General features: G+C 49.4%; 1 protein-coding gene across 1 annotated transcript in view; it reads left to right on the forward strand.

Moving 5' to 3' along the window:
- The window catches only part of LOC115324175 (U8-agatoxin-Ao1a), a 153,991-nt gene that overhangs the window by 102,492 nt on the left and 24,862 nt on the right, over positions 1–26,637 (forward strand). The window lies entirely within an intron of this gene.

The raw sequence follows: 26,637 nt of genomic DNA on the forward strand, positions 1-26,637 counted from the left end.
AAATTATGTAAAATCGATGTTTTATTCCTGAGATGCAGTAAAGTTTGAAACCGGAAGATTATTGAAGGCACCTTTTCTACCTACGAATTTCTCCAATGCCACATAACTGCTTTTTCTGTTCCTACACATAAAATTCCATCAGGCGGATGGATTCCTTAGGGAAGCCAATTTAAGTTCACACTCAGAATGTGGTACGTGGCACTTCGGAGTTTTATTTTCGGAGCGTGTAATGAAAGCCCTGCAAAAATGGGTACACCGTATTGCCGTCACCTCCAAGGCTGATTCGAAAACCTGCGTACACATAAAACCGAGTGCCTTACGACTTCTTAGCGTTCGAACACGACTAATTCCGTGAACCTACGTTGCCATAGCAACCATTTCAACGAAAGAAATCAAAAGCAGTCGTAACGCAATCGGATGAACTCAAATGCAAATGTCCGAGCCTGCTGTAAGACCTAAACGAGATATTTGGATCCATTTCAGGGCTTGGAACGTTGAACATAAAAAAAAACTACGCACTCTTTAATTTCCCAATTATCATAAACCTCTGGAGGCCATAAAGGAAACCGGTACCCTGCTTCGCTCGGAAATAATATTACGAATTTCTGAGCACCTCGAACGATTATTAAACTCTGCTTGTACATTCTTTGATTCAGGTCTGAACGCTCCCATCAGAAAATTAGAGCTCCAAACAAAATTAGATCCTCAATATAGGCAGCGTATAATTTTAAGTTGTCTCTCCGCGTAATAACTTCGAACAGCTCTAGGAGCTGGATATATATTTGCATACCAGGCGCAAGAAATAACTGCACCGTCTCATCTCAAATTCCGAGGCAGTCAGTCCTAATTCCGTGTTTATTTGTCGTCGTGTGCTCTTCCTGCAGTTTCCACAGAGGCGGAGAAATATACTCATACATATGCAGTGTGCGGAGCGAAGCATGTGGTTTTCGACCGTTGGCACCCTTGCAAATATTTTGATCCTATCTTTGGGTAGCTGACGTTGATGCACAATGCCAGTGTTTTTTTTCTCTTTTTTCATTTTGACTTTTTGGGTGAGTTTTGAGGTTTGCGCTCTCTGTGCCCTAAACCAATACCAAGCACAGTGTCACTTTGAAGGTTTCAAATACCGAATTTTAAAGATTGTCAGGGGGTGACTCAAGCGTGCAGGATATGATAATGTTTTGTCTAGTAACAAATATAATGGTTTTTATTAAAAAATGAAAGACGTTTACAAATCTCTGTAATGCAAAACTAGAGCGCAGCTCTTGAGGAGGAGGAGAAGTGGGTACAGAGGGGAAGGTATGTCCCTCCTCCTCCTCCTACCCTCCTTCTCTCCTCCTCCTTTTCCTTCACTCCTCCCCCTTCTTTCCTTCTGCCCTCCTCCTGCCGCTGATTTTGTTCATAGGTGATGTGACAGGAGGTGGTAACGTCAGTTTTCCCGTTAAATGTAGCAGGAAAACTGAATTGGTGTTGAGGTCACTCGACGTTAATTTCTCATCTGAAATTAGCCAGAAAGCCTAACCCGCTAGTATTAGCGGGTAAATTTTCCCGCTAAATTTAGCGGGGAAACGTCCCATAATGCAACGCGCGCGGTTACGCCGACGCCGACGGCGCTCAGCCTGGAAACGGACGCCTAGGAGCTGCGCTCTAAAATAATCAATCTTCCCCTGCTTGAGAATGGTTGTCATTTAGCTGCAACGAGAAGTTGAATGATATACGGCAGGCCTTTTGTGTACTGCCCGGTCACTTTCCCTAATGGATACATTTTTATTAAATCAGCCTATATATATTGCGAGTGATGCTTTTTTATGTAAAGCTTCAGCCACTGCACACGATGGTACATCAAATCAAGTTTATTTCCACTGCAAATATTCAGAAACTACTGGCAATGGCAACTTCCAGGGGAATCCTAAAAGATATTTGTAGCTTTTTTTAAAATACGCCATCCTTTTTTTTTTAGGAGATGTCTCTGTTATTTTTCTCCTAAGAGGTTACCGAAACCGCTAAATGAACAGCCACAATCCTTAATTGTTTAAAAAAAGAATTCTTAAATTGGTTTCGTAAACACTACGTTTACTGTGCCGCTCGTGCAGCTTTTTAAACCACTTTTTTTGGTAAAGCAAGCTGCAAAACGCAGATAGGCGTTTTGCAGCTTGCTTTACCAAAAAATTATTTTTTTTTCTGTCGAAGGTGGGTGAGTGAGACTTCAAAACAACGAAAGCACAAAACGCATACAACCTCTTGAACCGAAAACAAAAAAATGCCGCGTCCTCTTTTGGGTCATTACTCCCCGAACAAGGAGGGATGGTAATAGCGTGCCGGTATTATCGGTGCGTTTGTTTTTCTCCAAGCGCCATTTCCATCCAATCCAAGCAGTCGTTTCGGAACGATGGAGAAAATACTCGTCGTGAACCTCGTCTCCAACGGTTCCCGAACCAATTTCTAGGGCGCGTCTGGTTTTCTTTCTCCTGGTTGCCCTTTTTTCTTTCGCATACGAAGCTACGAAGCTGTCGTCGGGAAATTGACGGCTCACTGCCGTTGATTCATGCTGCCGCGGTTCAGTGGGGCGGCTAGAAGTCTCGTCAGTTCTTGGCGTGGACGCGAAGGGTTGTCCCGTGATCTAAAGGCGACTGGATGTGATGGCTCTGAAGCGTGGCCCGTTGCTTCTTTGATGCGTTCTTTGTGCCTCGTTTGAGCTGCGTCTTATAGGTCGTAGTGTCTAATGTTTGGCGTCGGAAAGCTGTGTCTAAAATTAATCGGTGCTGGCAGACATTTATGATCTGAACAATATCTCGAGTTCTCTAACATCGATTGAAATTGGGAAGTCTAAACCAGCATTTCTAATCTTGGCAGACACGTTGTTTTAAGGCTTCATCATGCGGCGCGTAAAGTATTGTATGTTTGCTTATTTTTAAATCGTTTCTTAGTCATCAGCGCGAGCATGCAGTGACTATCATTTAGTAAATTAACTTACTTGATGGCAATGTTTGTATTTCCAAACATAATGCTCATCTATGTGAAATATATTCGACGTATCGCCACAGGCTAAGGAACATATCCTTAAACGTTGCTTAGACGAGAAATGCTAAAAACGTCACCATTCTTTGCAGGAATGTTTTAAACTTCATTAATTAGAATGCTACCATTCTATTCCTTCAGGATATTTTTTTTTCTACTACTGTAGGCTAAACGGTTCTCACGAAACTCTGAAAACCAGTAGCCTGCATCACGTCCCAAATAAAATTTGAACAACCAAGAAATCTAGTAAAACCTTTTTAGGTTGAGAACATAAATAATTCTGTTCATCGACGGGTTGAAATATTAAATCTGAGAAGCTTACGTTACCACTACAAAACGCATATTTTAATGTATGATGATACTGCAAATATGCAAGTCAGTTGAGCAAGAATAACGTCAATTATCACTGGAGAAGGACAACAAGAAGGAGAAAGGGAAACACATGTCTCCAAACACAGCAAGGTGACTGGTAGCTCACTTGGTAGAGCGCTCCACCTGTAATGGAGAGGTCCCGGGTTCGATACCCGGACCAGGCGGCTTTTTTCAGTCACGCACCAGTCACCTAGCTGTGCTTGGAAACTTGGGTTTGTCCTTTGTCCCCCTTGTTTCCTTTCTCCAATGGCTATTAGGGTTATTTTAAAGTACATTGACTCCATACAATTTGTGTGTGTATCGCAAGCTCCACTTATCAAGTTCGAGCATAGGCTCATTTTCTAAGCTTCACACGAAAAAAAACAACAAAACAATTGATGCTGTTACGAAACCTTTTTTTATATAAGTACACAATAATATATCTGTGTGCGCTATGACTGACATACACACCCTTCATATAACTGGCACAGTCGTCAGTTTCAGCAGGATTGCCACCAAGTACTCGAAGTTTCAATCAAATGCAGGTTATTGCCTTTTACTCGCATTCTTTGCGTAAGGATCATTAGCTAGAATGTTGCGATTGACTTTGGCTTCTTTTCACGCCAGTCTCTTCGCCCGGTTCCGTGATACCCGAAAGGTCAGCACCATGGCGGAAGCTTCGCGCTAGATGGCGCAGCCTACGCATGACATCAAAGAGATTTCGTAACGCCAACAATCGATTACCGTGTCGTGGGTCTAGGGGTGAGGGTAACATCCAGCGAGAGCTCCGGCCTCTGTAACGCCAGAAAAGCAATTCTGCTTAGAAGGGTATAAATAGTCAGGTGCCGTATATTGCGATCGGTTGGAAGTAGCCTGAGCATTTACGGAAAAAGGAATTTGCTTTTTGGCTCGCAATGAAAGAGCCGTACTAGCAGATTGGAACGCAACTGTCCACATGTGTTGTGCAAAACCTTAGACATCTAATAAGGTGTCGCAAACAACTTAGAAATGTGTGTTATATCAGACACGATAACAAAACACCTATTGATTCCTCTTCTGATATTTAGGAATCTAGTACCCGTTAGAATATATTTCCAACATCTTTTCTATATACTCCAATTAATACAAATATTATTTCCGAGAAGTTTTTTTTTTTGTTATATGAAAGACTCTGTCATAACTTGTGGGAATAAAAGGAGGGAGGATTACGCACCTTCCACGTCCGGGGACCTGTCCGCTCAAAGGGGAAACCCGACGCCCGTCCCACCGCGCGACCGACGGCTACCAGTGAGGGCGGTCGCCACGCCGGATTCGGCCAACGCCATGCCTACAACGATGATCCCAGTATCCAACAGCGTTTATTGAGTACCAGGGGTCCCCAACAAGACACTGCGGTCAAGCGAGCCGTGGACACAGTGTGCCCGCAGCGCCCGCTGACCTGAGAGCCAAATGGGTAATGACGAGCGGAGTCATCGCCGGTCGGGCAAGCTCACGCCGCTACCCGTCGTCGCAGGAGTTCGGGGCCAGGGCTCTCGGCAGACGGACGTCCACAGGTTGTGCGGACGCCGACTGTCAGAGCCCGGGGAATCAGTAGCGTGGAGTCATCGCCGGTTGGACGATGCTCGCGCCGCGACTCGACCCGCTGCCCGGAGTCCAATCGAGGACTCCTCTACCACACGGCCGTCCACTCGGAGGGCAGGCCCGACTCTCTCTCGCGCGATGTCGCTGTTCCCCCGAAATCGGGGAGACGCGCGGAGGAGTGCGAGAGAGTAGGTCAGCATGGTGGCGTATTCTCCCCGACACGATACGGAGCGACCGGGCTCGAAGTCAGATGGCTTCGCCCGAAACGTCCGCGGCTCACGCCTTCTCGGGGAAGGGAAACCAGCGGCTCCCACAATCCCCCCCTCCCTAAAACATTTGGCACCCCTTTCAGAGAAAGGGGCGCCGGCTCTCAAACCCCCAAAATACAAGACCTGCACGCTGACAACACGGGTGCCAGTCGCGCTTACAAATACAAGATCTTGAGTCGGGGGCCCCGGCAGCCCCCGGAACCGCTCCCGTAAATGTTCCACATACCGGAGTTCACGACGCTCTGCTGGGGCGATGCACTCCGGTGCCGTAGAATAAATCCAAGAAAAGTTCCTGAATGTCGGACGAACGAAGGCTCAGACACGAAGTCCTTCCGCAAGCCAGAGCGCCACTCACTGGGGACGTTGCTCGGCTCACGCTGCTTGTCGTCGACTCGGTGTGGGCCGACCTCCGTTGAAGCGGGCACGGTGACAGGCGCAGAGCCCGCCACGGCCACTCGGGACATGGGTGCAGGTGACCGGTGGCGAGGAAAAACGCCGGCCACCGAAGTCGAAAGCCCACCTCGGGGACGGCATCAGGTGACGTCCGTGACCAGGCCCGCATCAGGATGCCTGGTTCAGCTATGCGCCTCGGTGAGGTCCGACGAGTCCGACAGAACCATAGCGGCCATCTTGCCTCAGCCAGAAGTCAGCCCTCCCCGTCTGCCGTTCCTGGCCGCCGTAGGGTGCGCAAACTCCCGGCAGCGTCAGCGATGACGCACACCCGGCAGGTTCCGCCCAGCCGCTCGGCCACCATAGCTGGCTCGGCGTGTCCCCCGCCGTCGCACGTAGCGGGGGATGGCAGGGAAGAGGGGGGCGGGGCACGAGCATCTTCCTGAATGACGGAAAGAAGAGCCCACGCAGCACCCCGCAAATATCTCTTCGCCCTCTCCAGACCTGCAGTATGGCAAGGTCGAAGGGAGAGATCATTGTTCTCGGTCGACACACTGCCACCGAAGGGAAGCAATGGTCCCCAAAAACAGGTTTTGGCCGGGTCCTCATTGTATCCGGACTCGGCTGCCTGCGCACATTAACCGGCCTACCGCAGGGTGGGAGGCTCAAGTTAGAAGGCAGGCCACGCGGTGCTACTAAGAGAATTAGACGGCACCCTGCGTACGCAAACTGAAGTCGCCGGGAACTGAGCCGGCGACTCTCCGCTGCCAGCGGTGGCTGCACCAGGAGCCGGGCCGGGGACTGCGAAAACAACTAACTCCGTAGAATCTTCGAGCTGCACGCATCCCTAGCGAAGCGCACAGAACGAGGTAGCTAAAACGCCGCCCCGTCTATAGTACGTTGTGCCATTATAACGCAAAGCCGTTACTCGTGGAAATCAGCAGAAGCCCTCCTCAAAGGTGCCAGCAAAACCAATCTATCCCGGAGAAAACCCTCGCGCCAACCACAATACAAGTGGCGTACAGCGCGCGCGCCCACAGTGTGAGAACTGCTTCTGGACACCGGCGGATGCGTGGCCTACGGCTCCCGGAGCCCGTCGGTAGCATTACGAGCTACTTGGCGACGTTAATGGCAGACGCACCGCCCGACTCTCCCGGAGAGTCCGACAACTCAGTGTCAAAGAAACGCGCGTATTTACAAACCCAGATTGTCCCGCTGACCCGTGAGAAGCTCCTTGCTGCTAACAACATTCGTCACTAGGCCCACGGGGGTCAATGCAACGTGATTTCCGTGGCACGGAGGCTCTGAGGACGCCGCCAAAGGTGACGACCCTCTAACTAGGTGGGGGTTGGCAGCGGAGTTGGCAACTGTCAGGTAGTGGGGGGACTGTTGCTAGCGACGCCCATCACCAGAGGGGACAGGTACGATAAAGCGTCTCCTGCGGCAAGACACGAAAAAAGAATGAACAAATCGTGACTCACTCAGGTTTCCGGGATGGCTCTTGGACGTGGTTCCCAAATCCGGGCACCGATGGGATTCGCAACATGGCGGCTCACAAAGGGAGCCGGCCTCCCCAAGGGAGGCTCCGCCATCTTGGCATGGCGCGGCGGAGCAGTGCCACGACAACAATAGGTGCCATGGCCCCACGTTGGGCGCCATTTTGTGGGAATAAAAGGAGGGAGGATTACGCACCTTCCACGTCCGGGGACCTGTCCGCTCAAAGGGGAAACCCGACGCCCGTCCCACCGCGCGACCGACGGCTACCAGTGAGGGCGGTCGCCACGCCGGGTTCGGCCAACGCCATGCCTACAACGATGATCCCAGTATACAACAGCGTTTATTGAGTACCAGGGGTTCCCAACAAGACACTGCGGTCAAGCGAGCCGTGGACACAGTGTGCCCGCATCGCCCGCTGACCTGAGAGCCAAAGGGGTAATGGCGAGCGGAGTCATCGCCGGTCGGGCGAGCTCACGCCGCTACCCGTCGTCGAAGGAGTTCGGGGCCAGGGCTCTCGGCAGACGGACGTCCACAGGTTGTGCGGACGCCGACTGTCAGAGCCCGGGGAATCAGTAGCGTGGAGTCATCGCCGGTTAGACGATGCTCGCGCCGCGACTCGACGCGGTGCCCGGAGTCCAATCGAGGACTCCTCGACCACACGGCCGTCCACTCGGAGGGCAGGCCCGACTCTCTCTCGCGCGATGTCGCTGTTCCCCCGAAATCGGGGAGACGCGCGGAGGAGTGCGAGAGAGTAGGTCAGCATGGTGACGCATTCTCCCCGACACGATACGGAGCGACCGGGCTCGAAGTCAGATGGCTTCGCCCGAAACGTCCGCGGCTCACGCCTTCTCGGGGAAGGGAAACCAGTGGCTCCCACAAACTAGAAATTGCGAGATAATTTATAATTGCGTAGATGACTCGTCATTTCTGCTACGGTTAGGAGGGTATAAAATCGATCAAGCTAATTGTTGTGTGCATGTTAATACAGCCGGAAGTTAGTCTGCCTCGTTGGGCATCTGGTGTCCCTGCTGTAGAGGAGCAATTTAGTCAGTGCAGTAAAACCGCTAGCCTGGGGTCTTTAACGTGCACCACATAATAGTGGTACACAACCGCACGCCGGTACGATGCTCATCCATATCCAAACGGACAAGGGCGGGAAACGGGCAGGGACAGGGGCGGGAAAAATCAATCAGTTTATAAATCTATTATAAGAAAGGAAGAAAAACAGAAGAATGAATGATGAATTTGCCGATGATGACCAGATGAAAAACAAAACCTATTTTGTACCTTCCGTTATTCGCTTGCCAATACATTCTGAATGGAAGAGCGATCGCCAGAGGCCTGACTTCAATAATACGCATCTAAGTAATGCTTAAAAATAAAGCTCGATTTTGACTGGGTAATTTTTTATTCAGACTTATCAGAGACTCCTAAGAAAAAAATTACAATTGGCGTGGTAAGGAATTAGATATCGACTTCGAAATTAATATATCGTAATGCATCGATGGCCCGCTCTAACGTAATTAATAAAACAAGCGTAGTCATCGATGATAATAGTCTGCTTATTCAGAAAACATGATCCGGAAATATTACGTTCTTCGAGTTCCTGAAATTATAAAAAAAGACTTCTCTTTTTTATTTTTATGGGAGGGGGTGCACAAAGAAAAATTTTACAACGTGGTTCTTTCTATCCACGAAATTCAAGATATTTTTGTTTTCCAGCTTAATTTCAGGAATGAGACCAAGGTAGAACATATATACCGGGAAAACTACGCACCTCGTGAACAAGAAAATACTTAGAAAAAGAACGCCGTACGTAATACAGTCTTTCCCAGCATTACTAAATTCCTTTACCAGAGAGAGAAAGAGAGAGAACACCTCCTTTCACGTGCTGCGCATGCAAAATAAACAAAATAAAATAGCAATTACAAAGCAAATTTGTTTGTTGTGAAAAAGAGTTGGGCATACTCGCTTAATCCAGTTTGGGAAATGGAAACACCTTTCTGGGATCACAAGCTCGTGTTCTTTTAATCGGAATGCAGCGCCGGTCCTCGACTCGCTAAGGCTCCAGAATTGAATTCTTCCCACCCTGCCGGGTTGCATTGTGTGGCCGAGTCCATTGGAACGTGATCCCCGACATTCTATTCCTTCTCAGCGGAAACGAAGACATGACACGGGTTTTAACAAGCTCCTTCGTGTATTCGGTCCCGTCTGGACTCCGAAACTCGCAACAAGCAAATCGAGACGAGAATGCTGTAACCCCGGGACCTGCTTTATTTATAGCCCCCCCCAGAAACCTTTACTTTTGGTAACACATATTGCTCACTTGGTAGGTCTGTCTCGTTCTTAAAGGCCACGAGGAATGTCTGGATGTTTCTTTTTTTTGCTCGTTTTCCGGTAGTTTAGCACCACTTCGTCTGGTTTTATAGCCCTCTCCTGTTAGAGGCCATCGAAGGAGGCACTTTGACGTCCTAGTTGAGTTTCCCGCCCATCCCATAGTTGTCATTAAACTAAGAAACACAGGGCGTACCCTATAATATTCACGCCTCTTGCTACTTTCTCCCCAAATACCTTAGATTAGGGTAACTTTAGCGTGACATTTCGGTACTGCTTTAGCTTTACGATTCCTATAAGCAAGATTTTCTGCCATAGTATAGTTTGGCGCACAGTGCTAGCAGTCCGGCGTCACAACGTATTAAAGTTATACGCGCTCGTAATCATTGTGTTTCATTCAACGCTATAAGATATAGGGGGGGGGGGGGGGGGGGGTCTCTATCCCTTGTAAAGCATTTGGGAGAGCCAATCGCTGAAATCTGCAGAGGGAAGTTGGCGAACGGCGGAGTTAAAAGTATCTTCATACTGTGGGGCGCTCGGCCCGCCACACGGCGGCCAAACCGGCGACTAGCGGGGGGGGCGGCACCCGGCGCCGAGAGGGTAGAAAAGGGATGGCCCGTGTGGCCGAGGGCAGTTGCTGCCCCGAGTCTGGACCAGAATCATGGTAATAAACCCTGTTTGACCCCGAGGAACGAGTCGTCTGGTTGATCACCTGCGGCGGACGGCGGAAGGCGAACGCCACATCTGGCGCCCAACGTGGACTCTGTCGTCCGTCGTCGGTGATCTCGACCAGACGGTTCGTCCTCCCTTTCTTCTACTTTGCATTTCTTAATTTCTTTTCGGTCGTTGATTCGTCGCGGTTCGCGTTTTTCATTTTTTCTATATCGCGTCGTGTTTTTCTTGTTCATTGTGACTTTTTGCGCGCTCGCCTATCTCCGCGGTCTGCACGTCGCTGACGGTGCGGTTTTCTTGGCGTAGTTTTTTGGCGCGTTTTTTTTTCTTCCCTCGTGTTCGCGTGTGCTGTTTTTTTCCCTTGTCGCGCGTTTTTCTTTTTTCCATGCCTCCCAAGAAACAGTCCCAGCCCCCGTCCGACCACGGCGACTCCAGCGAAGAAGACGCGGAGCCCGGTCCGTCGTCGGCTGAGGTCCTGGCGCTCATGGCCCGAATGTCCGCCACCCTCCAGTTGGTGACGGAGCGCCTCGCAACCGGCACGGGAGGAGCCGGCGGCCATGTGCAGCAGCGTGGGCCCGAGCTTCACCCTCGGCTCACGGTCCCCGTGTACACGGGGTTCGACGACAGGAAGTCCGTCGCCGACTTCCTGGAAGAGCTGGACGTCTACGCCCGAGCGTCCGGCGCCTCGGAGAGCTACGTGCTCGAGCGCATCCTGCCCCTCGCCTTACAAGCGAGCGCGAGACGATGGTGGGTGTTGCAAACTCCCTTTCCGTCCCTAGAGGCGTTCCGCCGTAGCTTCCGAGAAGAGTTCCTGCCACCGGGGTACGACTCCCGAGTCCAGAGGGAGCTCGAACGACGTACCCAGCATCCAGAGGAAGGCCTCGTCGAATACATCCGGGCCATGCAGGAGCTGTTCAACCGAGCGGCGAAAGCTGCTCCCGAGTCGGAGAGGGTTACACGCATCATCCGACAGAGCCACCCCCGTTACCACGTCTATCTTCAGGGGCGGCGGTTCGAGAGCGTGGAAGACCTCGTTCGTGCGGCGCGCGGCGTGCAAGACATGATCCTGGCCAGCGTGGACTACCGGCCGCCGCCCCCCGCCACAGAAGCCCTCGAACCATCGTGCGCGTGGTCGCCACCTGCACGCACCGCCCTGGAACGCACCCCTCCGACTCACCGCCCACCCGAAAGGGTCGGCGCCCACGCCTACTTGCCCCGCGCCCTGGACACCCTTGAGTGCACTCGGGATGGCGACGGGAGGCTCGGTGCTGCATCACCGGCTGGGGTCAGCGTGAGCTTAAATTCCCGACCGAGGGAAGCCCCAGGCGCCTGGGATTGGTCCCCCCAGGGCCCGCACTTGGGTGGAAGCCCGCCGCGGGTGCCGCGAAACCCCGAGAGGGGCCGGCTGCAGTTCCCGGACAGCGAAAGCTGGCTGCATGACCCTCGGCGAGATCTTCAGATGGCCGAAAGGCCCCAGCGCCAGCCGAGAGGCGGCTGGCAACGTGGGAATGACCCGGCGGAGCCGAGAGGCAGCCGGCGACGTGGGAGTGAACGGGGCAACGTGGGAACCCAGCGGCAGAATGACTCCTGCTACAACTGCGGACAGCGTGGCCACTTCCGCAGCCAGTGCCCACAACGGCGGCCCCGTGAGCAGCGAGAACTGCCTGACCAGGGAAACCGAGGCGGCCCGCGGCGCTGAACCCGGAGACCTCGCCGCCCAAGGCCGCCACCAGCCCCGGGAAATGTAAGTCGCCGGCAATACTTCCTTCTGTATGTCGAGTACGACCTACGAACCACAGCATCGAGCCTAGGATAACGATTTCTCTGCTCGGAGTTCTTTTCGCCGCCCTGTTCGATACCGGCGCGGGAGTTTCGCTTATCGGCGACGTCGTTTTTGAACTCTGCAAATCAAAAAATGTTAAGCTCCGTTGTTCGAGCACGCTTTTGCAGTTAGCATCAGGCGCGCAAACAAAAGCAGCAGGCGCAGTAAGGCTGAGGATTTCTTTCGACGGAAAAACGCGGCGTCAGCGTTTCCTTTATCTGCCAGGATTGGCCGTACCTGTTATCTTGGGCCGAGATTTCATTGCAGACGAAAAAATTTCGCTCGACTTTGCTGCCGGCGGGTATCGGCTGGACAACCAGCCACACGTGACCCCCTTCACCAGACGTGAAGACTGCGTCACCGGCGCAACCCTTCCGACCCACTACACAGCGCGGCCAGCTGCAGTTCTTCCTGATGGCATCCGAGACGCCCTCAACGCGTGCCCAGCAACCAGCTCGCAAAAGCAGCAGCTCGAGAGCATCCTGCAGCCGTTCGCAACGATGTTCACGGAAACCCCGGGCAAGACCGACGTGTTGCTACACCGCATCGAGACTGGTGACGCCCGACCACTGCGGTGCAACCCTAGGCCCCTCAGCGTCCACAAGCGAGCCCTACTAGACGCAGCACTACAGGAGATGCTGGATACCGGAGCAGTGCAAGAGTCCCAGAGTCCATGGGCCTCCCCCGTCGTCTTGGCTCCGAAGAAGGACGGCTCGGTACGACTTTGCGTGGATTATCGCCGCCTCAACGCAGTGACGGTGAGAGATTCGTACCCCTTTCCTTCCATTGACTCGGTTATGTACGCGATTGGCAACGCGAAAGTGTTCACCACTTTGGACTGCAGTCGAGGTTTTTTGCAAATTGAGATTGATCCAGAGGACGTGCCAAAGACTGCGTTCACTTGCCACAGAGGATTGTTTGAATTTACCCGCCTCCCCTTTGGCCTTTCCAATTCACCCGCTAGCTTCCAGCGCTTAATGGATATCGTTCTCGGCGACACAAAATATAAATTCGCCATGGCATACATGGATGACATCGTTATTTTTTCCCAGACTTTCGAGGAACACCTGAAGCATCTTGGGATCGTCCTCGAGCGCCTGCGCAACGCCGGCCTGACGATTCACCCTGACAAGGTGCAGCTCGCTTCACCACAAATTAACCTCCTTGGCTTTGTAGTGGACAATGGAGTTCTTCGCCCCAACGAGGACAAGCTGCGTGCAATAACAGAGTATCCGCAGCCACACGACGTCAAGAGTTTGCAGCGGTTTCTTGGATTGATAGGGTTTTATCGCCAGTTCATCCCTCGCTGCGCCGAGATCGCTAACCCCCTGACCTTGCTCTTGCGCAAAGGCGAGAAATGGCGGTGGGGGGAGGATCAGCGCGTCGCTTTCTTTCAGCTCTCGAAAGCAATTACCGACGTCGCCTCTTTGAAGTTGCCGGATCTCAACCGACAATTTGTCGTCCAAACAGATGCCAGCAACTTCGGCCTGGGCGCAGTCCTCCTTCAGGAACACGACAACGTTCTTCGCCCAGTCGCCTTCGCTAGCCGCACGCTGACAGCGGCCGAGCGAAACTACTCCGTGACGGAAAAGGAGTGTCTCGCCATCATCTTCGCCCTCAAGAGGTTTAACATGTATCTCGATGGCGCTTCCTTTCAGATACAGACGGATCACCAAGCGCTCTCCTGGCTGAAGAATTTGCAGAATCCAGCCGGACGTCTTGCACGATGGGCTCTGACACTGCAAGCGTACGACTACACTATCGCCTACAGGAAAGGAGCAACTAATATTGTGGCAGACGCACTGTCACGGGCTCCTTTGCAGGTCCCTCCCACTGAGACGGCACCAAAGTTGGTGGGATTAACCGACATCGTGGCCCGCACTTCGGAGTCACGGTGGGGGACGTTGGTGAGCAGAGCAGACCTCCGCAAGGCCCAGCAGGAAGATGGACTTTGTCGACGCGTGTGCGAGAGGCTTGCGGCACGAAGAGCAAGCGGCACCGGAAGCGACGACGAGTCCGACTCGTACCTGCTGAGCGAGGACGGACTTCTTCTCCGCTACATCCCCCAGGCAGACGACGACAGCGATGGATCGCCTTTCCGGATTGTGATACCTCGGAAGCTGCGCAAATCATTCATCAGGTACTTCCATGATTCAGCATTAGCGGGTCACAGCAGCGGCAGTAAGACTTACGATAAGTTATGTCGTGTTGCGACTTGGCCAGGAATCAGGCAGGATGTACTGAAGTATGCTCGCAGTTGTCCAGTGTGTCAGAAGGCGAAACCGCGCGGAGGCCAACCACCAGGATTAATGCAGCCAGTCGTTAGCCAGTCGCCTTGGCAGATTGTCGCATGTGATGTCATGGGACCGTTTCCACGTAGTCCTCGCGGAAATCAGTACCTACTTGTTGTGACTGACCACTTCACCAAGTGGGTCGAACTGTTCCCCTTACGGAAGCTTCTTTCGCAGCGGATCTGGGACTGCCTTCTGTCCGTTTTCACGAGATTCGGCTTTCCTGCAGAGCTCATCACGGACGGTGCTTCGTACTTTCGAAGCAAGATTTTCATCGACACCTGCGCTGCGCTTGGAATACGGCACAAGCTGACTTCGCCGTATCATCCGCAAGCCAACATCACGGAGAGGATCAACCGCAACCTCAAAATGATGTTGATTTCCCACACAGCCCGTCACAAAGACTGGGATGCCAAACTCGACGAGATGGCATTTGCAACGCGCACCACGGTCAACCGATCCACTGGTTTCACGCCTGCCCGTCTCAACTTTGGTAAGGAGCTAACCTTCCCAATGGAAAATTCATTTCTATACACAGATGTTGCGCAGAATGGACGCCCATACGCGCAGTTCGCCCAGGACGTCCATCACCGACTCTCGTCGGCCGTTCGTGAAGCACGAGAGAACCTCGACGTCGCTCGTCTTCAACAGGCCGCCCAGTACGACAAGGGCCGCCGCAGTGTCCACTTTCAGGTTGGAGACCTGGTACTTCGTCGGACACATCCCCTCAGCGATGCGTCGAAAGGCTTCGCAGCATCCCTCGCCAACCGTTGGGATGGACCCTTTCGCATAACGGACACAATTTCCCCGCTGAGCTACCGCCTAGCACGACTGCATGGTACACAGCAGTACGGCCCAATTCACGTGTCTGAGCTCAAGCGTTACTGCGAGCCAGCAGTTTTTCCGCAGGTCCCGGACATCCCAGCTCCCAGCCAGCCCTTGGACCACGGAACTACGCCCAGGCGGTACAACCTACGCCCTCGGTGACTCATCACCTGTTCTATTCATATCCTTTTTTTTGGCTGGCTGCGTCTCTTCGCGGAGAGGGGGGAGAGGATCCATCTCCTTCCCGCGGGTCTGCCCTTTGTTTTCACAAAGGGATTGTTCTGTTCGCGAGTGTCTCCGAGCATGTTTGACGTATCACAACCAGACCCGTTAATTCGTCCTTTTTCTTCGTGCGCCCGTTCTCTATTTCCTCCGCAGGATCGTCACTGCCACCAAGACCGTTCCCGCCACGCCTATCATTTCAGGCGATTGGCGGCACGCTTCCCGCCGCGCCGTGAGCGTGCCTCCGTCGCGACTTGGACTGTGCTGGTAGAGGACCGCCCGGTGGGCTGGGCCTCAGCGCTACGCTGGAGGGAGCAGCCCCGGCCCGAGCGTGGCGCGCCCCCGGAGTCCGTCCCCGAGCCTTTCCGGGGCAACACGCTGGAGGACCGGCACCCGCACGAGCCCGCGGCCGTATACAACGAGGCGGAGCGCCGCCTGCTGTGCCCCGTCTGCGGGGTGCCGGAGCTCCACCGCCCCACCCACCTGGCGGGCGCCTTGCACCAGGCCCGCGTCGCGGCGGACTGGGCTCGCCGAGCCGCGCCACCTCCTGCTGCACCTCCGGCAGCCCCCCGCCCGTTGGAGGTCGCGGAAGCCATCCGGATCCTCCGCCAAGTCCGCCCGGATCTGCTCCGCGACCCGGCCCACGAGGAGGCCATCTTAGACCTCGACCTCTAAAAGGGGGGGGGAGGTGTGGGGCGCTCGGCCCGCCACACGGCGGCCAAACCGGCGACTAGCGGGGGGGGGCGGCACCCGGCGCCGAGAGGGTAGAAAAGGGATGGCCCGTGTGGCCGAGGGCAGTTGCTGCCCCGAGTCTGGACCAGAATCATGGTAATAAACCCTGTTTGACCCCGAGGAACGAGTCGTCTGGTTGATCACCTGCGGCGGACGGCGGAAGGCGAACGCCACAATACTTAAAAGAAAAAAATGAGTCTGCAGTGTGGTATTGAGGAGGATGTTTCACCCTGCTTAGTTCAAGATCGAGACTGTGTTTCTTTTTTTTTTTTTTTCGTAAGGACTAAACTTACTTCTAGCCTCGTCAATCGCCGATCCCTTTTCGCAGATTGCAGCGATCTGCTCTCCCAAGTGCTTGGTTGGAAAGCAGAGGCTCGAGATTTCTTAGAGTGTACGTTGTAGCCGCTCCTGACTTGATGAAGAAGGTCTTCGATTTCTCGTCAAACATGTTTCTGAAGTTACGTTGACATTTTCCATTGTCATCCAACGAAGTGTATTGCTAGTCTCTTATATTTCTTTCTGATGTTGATCCCAATTTAGACTTTAATTATAGTTTGCCGAATTGGAACACTACATCGTACTACAAAGTTCGCCAGATCGCCTCTTCGGTCTATATATCTTCGTTACAGAAGAGAAGCATCTGCCGATGTCAGTTGAAAAGGGAAGACATTCGAATGACCGTGCTGTCATTATTGAACATTTTCGTGGTAAAAAGAACGGGAAATAATTTCTTTTATGTGGTTTTTGGTTCTCCACCCTTCAGAGATTGCCTCGGTGGATTGTCTTGACAGTTTCGAAATGGCCTGGCTTAAGGATCCTTACAATGATAGATATTGTGACTTTTTCGCTGAAGATTCGAATCAAAGAGCATTCGTAGGCTGTCATCTACCAGCGCATATATTCCATCGTGAAAAGAAACTATTGCAATGCAAGCAAAAGAATAGTGGTTACTAAGCCGAGATTATTGGCAGAAGTTATGAAACATATAGCTTTAAAAAATACTGATATCTTAGCTTTTCATCTTTAGACTTTCAGTATATGCTTCGGCTTCACAAACTTATTCTGATATAGTACTCGAATCTATATTCACCGTCAGAAAAAGATAGCAGAACATTAAAAAAAATGATGATGTTTGTACCCTATACTAAGTGACAGCCTAAGAAATGATAGGCGTGGCTTATCCTCAAATATCGCCAACTCATTGGATGCAAAGTGATGCAATGAGATGCAAGATGCTTGTCACGCCTTGCGCTTTTTAAGATGTCGGTGACTATATATTATATTACTGGTGCCGCGAACCTGCCGATGTTCGAGGTTCGACTTTTCGAACTTATAACACCTAGTTTCGACGATGGTTCGTCAAAATGTCTTTTTTTGTGCGCGTGCGCAAAAATTTGCAAAACGAGCTGACGTGCCACTTGGGGCAGGTAATGTGCAGCATTCGTTGTACTTAACGAACTAATTAAAACATCAAAAGTAGACACAAGTACACATATTTACCTTAATATTATCTAAATATAGGTAATCATTTCAAAGAATATAAAATTAACTACTTTATAATTTACTGGCTCCCAAATAATTCAAAAGATTTCAGCCGATGAGACTACGGCGATAATTCGTAAGAAAGCCAAAGAACAAATCGCAAAGAAAAAACCTTGCGCACAGTAAGCTTCCGCCTGTTTAATATTGTGCTTATAATTCAATTGAACACTGCTTTACCATACAGAAATGTCGCTATTAGGAGCTATGCGTACAGCCATACCCTAAAAGGGACGTCCAATGAAGTTGGAGATTATGCTTGTTATGCATGCTTATTGCATGTAAATAGTGCTTTAGCTTCTGAAATTAGTCATTAAATACAAAAAGCAAAAATGCACGACTTCATATATTCCGAATATCAAATAATCCGTGTACAACGGTACACTATTTACAGCCTACTTAAAGGGCCCATGAAACGAATTTTGGGTTGGGATAAATCATTTTAGATTGAGATTTTACTAATAGCATATCGGTTCAGTGGGCCAAAAGAAAAAGGTAGAAAGTCAAAAGCCTGACTTTCAGTGCGAAAATTTGAAAACCCAGCGGACTATTTCGTACTTCCTCCCCTTCGTAAGCTCTCTGCCTTTTCACTGTGATACATCCGCGGACCCAAAAGCGCGTCATGGGGTCCAAACGCACGTCACACGAAACCGGACCTCACTTAGTCTCTTCACCCCTAAGCTGACGTTGCGGTGCAAGCTACGCGCTTGCCGGACCAATCAGCCGCCTCCCTTTGGGTATGCCCGAAGGAGCGTGATCACGTGGCAAGTGTGGCTGGCCCAACGAGCACGTAGCTTCCAAAGCACTGTCAGTTTCGGGGTGAACGGGGTGGGGAAAGCAACTTTTGTTTGAAATTTGAGCGACGGGCTAATCTTCTAGGTAGACAATGGCTCTGTCCGAGTACACAAACCAGATTCCGAGCAGGAGGGGCCTCCCCCCTTTTCGTCTTCTTGAACTGTTTGGTGGAATGCGCGATTTATGAGTTGAGGAGGAAAGCTAAACAGGAAAAAGTTGGAAAAGTGTTTCATGGCCCCTTTAAAGGGATACTTCAACGAAATTTGAAATATTCCCGTCGTGTTCAAAAATAGGTTGAAAATGATCCACAGTATCCGTAAAAGACAATCGCACGTTTGTATGTTGAGCCTGGTGGCTGTAATTTTCCTTATAAACGGCCCACTCTGGCAATTGCTCGGAGAAGGCCCACTGGAGACCACGTGACATCCAACGCAATCGTGACGTAGGTCGTCTCAAGACGAGCAAAGCTACGGCGAGGCGGACGTCGAGAGGATGGCCTAGTCGTTCCAGCCACCGAAGCGGCTGCTTTTGTACGAATTTTGAGTGACGGGTTAATCTTCTATAATCTTCTAGGGGGACAATAGCGACTTCTGCGACACACAAAAGAGATTCTTGGGAAGAGGGGAGTTCCTCCTTCCCCCCTTTTCTCGTCGTGGCTGGAGACGAGACAACCTCCGTCACTAGCTGTCAAGGTTCCTAGACGAGCATTACAAACGAGGCGTTAGCGACATCCACCAGGTGCTCTTTGCTAATCGTTTAATTCGTTTTAAAATTCCTTTTCGTGACTTTTTTAACAAGACATTGGTATGTTCCGTGTGATACTGTTCTTCTGAACACATATAGACCAAAAAATGAGCGCCGAAATTTCGTTGTAGTATCCCTTTAGGTTAGGGAAATTATTTGCAATCGTATAAAAACGGTTTCCATGTATCGGAAAGGCGTTCCAGTGTGTAATTATACCTCAGTTTAAGCATGCTGAAACTGAAATATGTTTAAATCAAACTTTTCATGTTATAAAAAAAGGTGTCTGACATGCATAACTATCATGTTGATGCTTCAAAAGACTCCCTACACAGAGCGTAACTTGGACACTTAAATTCTGTACTGTTGAAAATATTTGAAAGGACAAGGTTACGTCGACGCGATCATGGTGTTTGCGCGAATACCTACAGAAGAATGGAAACATAGAACCACGAGCAGAGATTGCGGTGGGCGAGGCAAAACCAACCACCAGATTCGAGAAATTGAATGCTTTGAGTAAACACTCCGTGCAAGTATCTCTTCAAATATAGTATATCGTATATTCACTTAACAGTATCTGAGCGTTTCGGGCGGGTACTGGAAATTACTTTCAAGCGGGATCAAACTTGGGCCACAGACCCCTTATAATATCAATTATGTTGTATAATTAACTAAACAAGTAAAACAAAAACTGTTGCAGAAGTTAAATCTAAGGCGACAAACCAAAAAGACGGATGTTACAATAAAAACGCTATCTTTTACCCATTTCTTTTGCTGTGGCTTTTGTGAGCCTCCAAAAAAAACATATATAGAGACCCTAGAGAGACCAGCGCACTAGTTTGATTAGTATGGCCGTTGCGAGGGGGGGGGGGGGGGGGAGGGGGGGGGACGCGCACGCTCTGCGCGTATTTTGTTGGAAGCGTTATTTTTGCAGCCCAAACAATTTAAGGAAACGAAAAAAAAAATTTAAGGACATGAGAATCTTTTGCATGCAGCAACCGACGTCGCAACGTCTGGTTTTCTACACGCACGCTTGAGCGGAAGTTCAGTGTCTACTACTGATAAGAGAACCGCTCTGCTTTCTTCTTCTGACTCGCTACGATTCTTTCTTCCCTTTGTATTCTGTGCCTTCCGATGTGAACTAGGAAAATATCGCGCTTGGCTGCGCGTAACGGGTTTCCTGTACCTTTAGCGGACATTTTTAGATAAGGACAAACTCCGCGCTCATTAGGTCACGTGACGTTGCGCCGCGAAGAGCATGGCCTGATAGCAAAGTTTCCTGTCCACTTTTGTAATTTTTTTTATTTCTTCGATCTGTTAGTTGAGCGTGTATAGGCACGTAAAATGTAAAAAGCTAATTTTCTTATCTCTTCTAACCGAAGCAGGCCTCTGGTGTAGCTTGGTAGCACAGTTCTTTGGGCAAACATTTGGATTTTGTGCGGGAATTTCGGGTCTTAAACAAGTCCGAAAAAACAAAACCTGACCTTCCTTGACCACAGTCTGGATACCTTGGTCCTAATTCATCAAATATTTTCCAAAGTTAGGCTTCACTGGTGGTATAGTTTGTTCAGCACTTTGGCAATTATGTGTCTAGTCTGAAACTCTGGTCTCGCACACTGGCAATTACGTGTAGACCCAGTGAAAAGCCATATAAACACATACGAAAAGTACCCTGCCGCACTAAATAACGTCTTGGAGCAAAATATAGAGGTAGGGAGCTTCTGGAGTCGACATGAGGCCAGCAGAGGTGAAGCTGGAAGTGTGGAGGGACACGCTCCGAACAATGACTAAAACCAAGAGACGCTATTGTACGAAAAGGAAAGCTGACTTGGACAGCTGTTTTGGTCACCCTCGGAGTCTGGGTTCACCTCTGGTGGCCTGACCTAGCCTCCAGAAGCTTTCTTTCTTAATGGAGCAAAACAATATTAGGCCTAAGTATGGCCCCCAGTGTTGCCAACGTTGAGAAAAGTTAGGGCGTTCCTCTGTAGTGCTGCCTTGAACAATTGCGGCTGAACGACTGCGTGGTTTATCTTGAGGCGATCATTTTTATGTACAGCGCGTGAATCATAAGCCACGTATGTACCCAAGAATATCACGACAATAACAAAACGATATGTAAAGCATAAGGGCATGATACAGCGTCCTTACAGCATTACACGACGGCGCAGGAAGGAAAAGTTTTTTCACATGCTTTGCAAAAAAGCACCGGGATGCTAAATGATCTGAACTCACGTTAATTATATTTGAAGTGTTTAAGATTGCGCGATATGTGTGTGAACGTTCATTGAAAATGTCTGTGACGGTTTCAATTTTGCGTAGTGGTAACAAAAAAAAAACCTTACCAAGTTATGCAGATGTCTTTGGTCTATGCAGATGCGCAATACACCATATTAAGTACCGGTGTTGGAAGTAGAGGTCATGAACTGATGCTTCTTTATCTAATTGCGACGAGTATTCACGTGCAGAAGTTTCATCTTTTCGTGTGCACTTAAAATCGGGCTTTGTTTACATTTTACGCGACTAATTACAGGCTCGCGTATGGTCATCGAGGACTTTAGAAACGTAGGGAGGTAATTCTCATGTTTAAGCACTTTGCTTAGAGATTCGTTGTTCGGCGATCTTATCGGCTTGCTCCGCAAACTGTATCTCTTAAGTTTGTTTGAATCTTAAGGCTTTGTAAGTCTGGTACTTGCGCCGCAAGCGTAAGAAACCTGCATTTGTTAAGCTGTCTGCGACTATAAAAAAGAGTTTTTCCGTAAACGCAACCTGGATGATATTAGGCCACCTGTCACTGTGCGAGCTGCTGACGTTTGTCTGGTTTAGTTTAATTTTCACCTTGGAGGTAGAAAGTCTGTAGAGGCGACATGACGCCGCCCGAGGGGAAGAAGCCAGGGGAGACTTCTGGTTTTAAGGGACACGCCCACTATGAGGATTAACAACGAACCAAACCAAAAGACGCTATTGGACGGAAAGGACATCCTTGGTACCCTTGGGCACCCTGGAGAGGGGGGGGGGGGGGTATATTTTTACCCTCTAACCGCGACCTCTCATTCATTTTCAAATGGGATTTTATTGTTTGGCTGGCTTGTGCCGGTACGTCGCCTCCTCTTATTTCTACTTCCATGATTACCATAGATCTCGGCGTGAAGCAGCACAATCTCGTTCTAGAGGGAAATATTTGCGAAGCAATAATTCTTGTATACCGGAAAAAAAAATCTTTAGAAGGAAAGACGAACTTATTAGACCGGGTGCACGGTATTATATAAAGTCAATTATTAACAATATACGGCATATACATTTTTCGGAGGGAAGCAATTCGTTAATTCCACAAATCACAGATCATAATTCATAAAACATTAAATATTTATATATATTATAAATAAATAAAAATATTTATTTATAATATAATAAGTATTTATATAATAACACATTAAAAACATATATTCATAACACATTAAAGAATCTAAAAAAGGAAAAAAAATCCTGATTTATTTTGCGTCCGCAATCTCCGGAAAGTTTTATTAACTCTCGCTTGGTCATAGAGTTAAAAAACTGGGACCAAAACCTCGCAGTCCATTAAAGAGTTTAAACCGCAGCTTCTTTTTAGAAACCGGCCGGTGTGCCACCGTTGCAGCCCATACGCCCGCGATAGCGTGGCCTACATCAAGGTTTGAACAGCATTACTCGCAATTTGAAGAGGATGGAGATACGCTACACCACATGAATGTTCCTGTCAAGATACATTCACACCAGCGCACCACATGAGGCAAGAAAATCCCAATATAGCGTCTAGTGGGACTGCCATTGTAATGAACATCAAGAATGCTGCCAGCCTATGACCTATGGGTCAGTGCACGCCGCTCACAATCGGTCTTCCTAAAGCAATCAGAGCCGCTGCTGTGCAGTCAAGAAGACCTCGGTGGCGCAAATAAATCACCCCGTGGGCATCGCACAAGGAACTTGATTACCAAGCTTCCTCGTTCGCACTGATTTTCTGTGGTCATTACCAGTTCATACTGTCCCAGCGCGAAGTCGGGAAAGAATCTGAGGCATAAGCAATTTCCTAAGACAGCGTCGCTCCCTGCATTCGATCAGGCTAATGAGATAGTCGATGGCAGGCGGCTCAATTTTGTTCTCTTTCGTTTTTTCTTTCATATTCGGGTCGAGTCCTCTGCGTTGTTTGCTGTAGGCGGCGCTATAGCTCCAACGCAGCGCACACTCTATGTAAAGCGGGAGCAGCCTTATAAATTGCGTAGGAAGAGTTGAGCTTGTTGGATTGTTGGGAAGAGGGCCGGGGGGGGGGGGGGGGGGGGGGGTTGAAGGGACGCTATTATCGTCTTATATTGAATCCTAGACGCGAGAGAAAGTATTTTGCTGTCATTAACAGCGCCACGCGACGGGGTTCGAAGGCGGAGGAGCGCTTCTTTATGCAGGTTGCATACATCGACCCGGGAAGGGGTGTATTTCGTGACATTTAGGTATATATTTTTTGTTACTTGTTTCGGCTTAGTGTATCTTACTGTCGTAATAATTTTTTTTTGTGAGTTGGTGAGATGCTGAAGTTCAGGTCGAGAGCTGATTTTGCGATTTACGCTTGCTGTCTTGCGTTCTTGTCGCCATCGGTAACGCATAAAAAAAACCGAAGGCAAAACGCATTTAAGTTGAAGTCGCTATTAAGCAGTATTTTCACCAACGAGCGGATGAAAGGATATTTCTTCAGGCTGAGGTGGTGATTTCTTTACGCTTGACGTAGTACTGAGAAAGATAAATCAAGTAATGTTGAGGTCAAAATAAAACAAAAGACAGCCGTGTTAGTTGAAGTTATTCATCTTCATTTGACACGCGAGCTTTCGCGCATCAGCGACCCCTATCTAATTAACTCTAATGTCGTGTTTACATCTAAAAGCGAGCCTTTCGTCCAACTTCAATAGTACCGTGCGACGCCATTTTATTGTTTTCTAAAGGACGCAATCCCAGGAAAATGTAATTAAGCTTAATTTGTTTTGGTAGTTTCAGATTCAAGATAGGCTTTTGATAGGCTTTTGGTCTCGTGCACTGACACCAAACGCTGAGTTTACACATTAAAATTGTAATTCTTTTCTTTCTCCCCAGGAACGTAGCTGCATGGCTGAGTAAAAGGACGTAATTAAATTCTCGGAGCAACTCGCAAAAAATAACACTAGAGAAATGATTTCGCTAGGTCCTGATTACTTGGCCTTTGTCTATCACAATCTTGAAGTTGAAAAAAAAAAAAAGTAATCTTTTAAAAACGTAGATTGTAATAAAAATAATAAAAAGAGAGCAGGTTAAACAAAGTTTCCGGGTTCTTGGTTTCTCAAATTCGGATTTTGGATTCGTATCGGGATGATGAGGTGCAAATTATCTTGCTATATCAAAACGTACTTAGATTACCGAGTTTTTGGTTCTCATTTTTCTAATGCATGTTTTTCTGCTTGTCAGAAGCTCACTGACTCGAAATCCATGTACAAGAGTCGAGAAACATAATCGGGAAACGAACTGTTATTTAACATTAGTTTTTCTTTCGTGGTGTTCCAGATTGAACTTCAAGAAACCGCGAGTTAATTTTTCTATACGTTTATAAAGATGCATTTGTATGCAGCTTTTTCTTCGGAAATGAATAAATTTCCTGTCGAGCTATTTCAAACTTAATTGAACAATTTGGGTCAAGAATATCCTTGAGTGCATTACACATGAGACAATTTCCTCAAACATAACAGATACAAGTGTGGAACAAGGAAGAGAAGAAGTTTAACTCGCGTGTTAACGTAGTTACCAAGACTATCTACAGGAATTCTTGTTTCCTGTACATGTGCATCTACGTCCCTCCTTTGGGTTGAACTTTTATGATATTAGTAAGGGACAAAAATTGTCGATTAATATATTGTTCATTTGTATTTATTTGCTTGGCAAAGGACATCTTTACCGGCATATTGCACTTGAGGAAATTACAGTGACAACAAATAACAGGGGAACGTTTTGTAACATGCGAGATCGAAATGCAACAAGGTGTTAGCAGAGATGAGCTCGCGATATTTCTACAGAATTTCTATATTATATACTATCTGCGGGGGTTTTCCTTCTATGATCAGCGTGGTTCACACACTTGCAACTTCTAACGAGGAGAAGTTAATAACCGGTTCTAAGTTTCTTGTGACTACATACCACCGACTGCGCTGCTGCGCATCTGGTCGTAAGCAGATGGCTCGCAAACTTTTGTTAAGCGTTATGTTACCGTAGCTGGACTTGTTTCAATCAGATGACTGGCCCCAACCAATCCTTTGAAATATCCTCTGAAAGGCAACGAGCAAATCGATCGCAAACAGACCTTCTCGACGAATAACAGGGTACCATCGTAAAAGGAAGGGCACCGGAACAATGACGTATTTCTTCTCGTTTTGCTTTGTGTACTGGCCCTGCTTTTTTTTCTTTTTGTTTTTCTTAAAGACGTCTTAGTCGAAGACAGTTCAATCCCAGGAGCAATGTCCATCCATCCATCCATTCATCCCCGCTGAGCTCGGGCCTACAGACCCCTCAATAAACCAGTCGCCCTGCTGAAACTGGATCCCACGGACTCTGAAGGACTCGATGCACTCCCGCGGACTCCGGCTGCTAATCTTGACGCTCAGTATACAACCCGGAGGACCAAGTCAAACACGCGCGGATATCCTCGACTCGGCGAGTTAGTGTGCCCTGATTTGACAGAGTTTCCAACTAGTGCTCGGTCGAGGCAGTCACGTGTATGGTTGACGGGCCGCGTTCGCATTACGAGCTGCTAGGAGGTGACAAAAATGTTGATCGTTCGCAAGCGTTTCCGCCTCTCCGAACGCCTTCCTCCTTCTTAAACCAACAACGCAATGCATACTCGCACTTACGACCAATTGTTGCAGGTGGCTTCCGCCACTGAATTTGCAGACGGTCTCCACGGTTCGAGAGAGCCTCCTTCTCTTAAATGTAGGCTCTAAAAGTGAGCGTATACGTAAGCAGCGTCCCCACGCGGCTGGCGACTGCGCCCTGTAAGCAAGTGCCCCCTGTTGTCCGATCAAGTCAAACTTCTCGGGAATGTTGACATTTAGCTATAGACCGCGCAGAGTCCGAGCCATCGTTCTTGCCAGGCAGCGTCTGGCACGGCCATGTTTGCCGAGCGAAGGACCGCCAGGCCCACTCGATGTTGGGACTCAATTTACGGGGAGCTGGGCGTACCTTCTCCGTTCGCGTCGGTTCCGCGTGTAAATATTTGACGGCGTCTTCCTCCCGTCGTCGTCGTGACGGATCCGTCCGAGGCTACCGTTCCCCCCGCCTCCCCTCCCCCCCCCCCACACACACACACGCAACATGAAGCCTCTTGTTTCTTTGTCTTTGCTTTTTCTCCTTGCTCTACTCCTCGCGATTCGCTAGGGCCTATCCGGAGGTGGCGTGTTTTGCTGATGGTTATTTGACCACAATGCCGCTTTGTCCGCGTGGCGGCGAACGCTTGGATACGTATGGCCTCGCGGTTTTTCTTTATGTGTGTGTTTTCTTGTGCTTTGTTTCCCTCTAG

Source organism: Ixodes scapularis, unplaced genomic scaffold (genome assembly GCF_016920785.2).
Source record: "Ixodes scapularis isolate PalLabHiFi unplaced genomic scaffold, ASM1692078v2 PGA_scaffold4__175_contigs__length_147842914, whole genome shotgun sequence".
In the NCBI taxonomy this organism is placed as follows: Eukaryota; Metazoa; Arthropoda; class Arachnida; order Ixodida; family Ixodidae; genus Ixodes; species Ixodes scapularis.